Below are 1,981 nucleotides of genomic sequence, written 5' to 3'. Positions count from 1 at the left end.
AGATGGCAGGAACCAGCACTGTGGTCCCTGCATTCATAGGCCTGGGTTCCTTTAGGTGCAGCCAACCAGAAACAAAAGGAACAGATAAAATGATCAGATGGCCCTGGCCAGTGTGCTCAATGGTTAGGGTGTTGGCCCTATTCCTGGTCAAGGGCACATACCTAGGTTGCGGGTTTGATCCTGTGTCTCTCTCACATCGATGTTTCTCTCCCTACCCTCTCCTTCCCACTCTAAAAATGAATGGAAAAAAATGTCCTCCAGTGAGGATTAGCAACGACAAAATGATCAGATGGTGGGTGGTACATTTTCTGGAGGGAAGAAACCAGCAATCTAGGAAATGACCAGGGGAGGAAAGCTCCAGTCCCAGGGAGGTGAGAACACGTCCTGGGGCCCTGCCACTGCCAGGGCTGGGGTGCCAGGATAGGGAAGGCCCTCAAGCTGTTAGCAAGAACTTGACCACCACAAATCCTCCCTCCAGCTTGGCCTGTGCTCCCTCTGTCCCCCACCCCTGCTTGGGAAGCAATTGCCTGGGGCTCTTTCCTCCCACCATCCTTGGTCTGCCATTGGAAGCCAACTTCTTACTCCTGCACAGTCCCCCTAAGCTGGGATGGCAGCAGTTGGGAGTTCAGTGCGGTTTGACAGGTGGAGCGCCAGGCAGGAGGGATGAGCTGAGGCTCTGCTTAGGTCTCTGCAGAAGCAATATATAGAGGAAGAAATTCAAATTGCGGATCAGCCTATTGCCATCCCATAAGCGAGGATGGCATGTCACCCCACACATACACAGCATATACAAACCATCTCTGGGCACCATTCCTTCTCTCCCCATCTCCTCCATCTCACCATGGGAGGTGACACCTCCAGGATGTGGGAGGAGGGAGATCAAGTTCACCTGGACCCCACTGAATAGGGAAAGAAGGAGCTTTATGGGACAGGGACAGGTCATAGACCCTTAAGTAAGATGGCTTTTCAAAGCTGAGTGTGGACCGTGTCCAGGTCCACGCAGAGCACCTAAAAGGCTCCATGTGTACAGGATTGGAGGCCAGGCTTTGGCCACGGGCCATGGCCTTGGTCCTCACCCCTGTGCCCTGGAGAAGCAATGGGCCTGTCTAGGGACTCAGGCTCCCTGTAACCCTTTGGCTTCGGTGTGGCTACAGAGGGTCTTACCCTTGACTCTGAGGTGCAGTCACGTGGCTGCGATGGGGTAGAGGTGGCTTTGCAAAAGGCCCAGGATGGCACAAAGAGCAATGAATCCCCAGATGGTGACCTGAATAGTGCAGAGCCAGTCCCTGAAGGCACAGCCACGCCGTCCCCCTGCTTACCACCAGAGGGCGGTGTCAACCCTGCTGGCTCGCAGAGTAGACACAGCTAAATCCCCACCCACCCTGGCTTGCACTCCTGAAACCCAAATCCCCAAAATACAGACCTGAAGAGGACATCAAAGCCTTGGGGGAAAAAGCAGATAAAGTAAGGTACAGGGGCCCTTACTAACCCCGCGGGGGTCTTCATGCTCAGAGTCCTTTCACAGACCCCCCCCCCAAACTTTACAGACTTGGGGGGTGGGGGTGCGGCTAGCAGATCTGTGTACTACGGATAGTCTTTCCAAGGGTAAGGTGCTGGCATGGCATCATCAAGGGGGCCCCTCCAAGAAGTGTGGGAGGGTCCAAATAGGGGCAGCAGCAGGGGCCATGGAGGGGGCCCCCAGCTCTTCCCAGGCCCCCAGCACATGATGACCGTGTGTGAGCAGGGAGGAGGGACTGCGGGGACCTCCCCATCTGATCCTGCTCAGGGTGTATCTGCTGTGACACAGATCTGGGTGCTACACTGGGGCATAGATGTGAGGACACTCAACTGTCACCTGACCTCTGGGTGCCTATGAGGGAGAAATAGGTGAAAGCGCTGATGGGGACAGCCAGCTGTCATGTCAGCTCTGGAAGCCTGCAATGGGGAAGAGGCATGAGGTCCCCGGTAGAGACATTCAGCT

Source organism: Plecotus auritus, assembly GCF_963455305.1.
Source record: "Plecotus auritus genome assembly, chromosome: X".
Lineage (NCBI taxonomy): Eukaryota > Metazoa > Chordata > Mammalia > Chiroptera > Vespertilionidae > Plecotus > Plecotus auritus.
Note: the sequence above shows the minus strand (reverse complement) of the source record.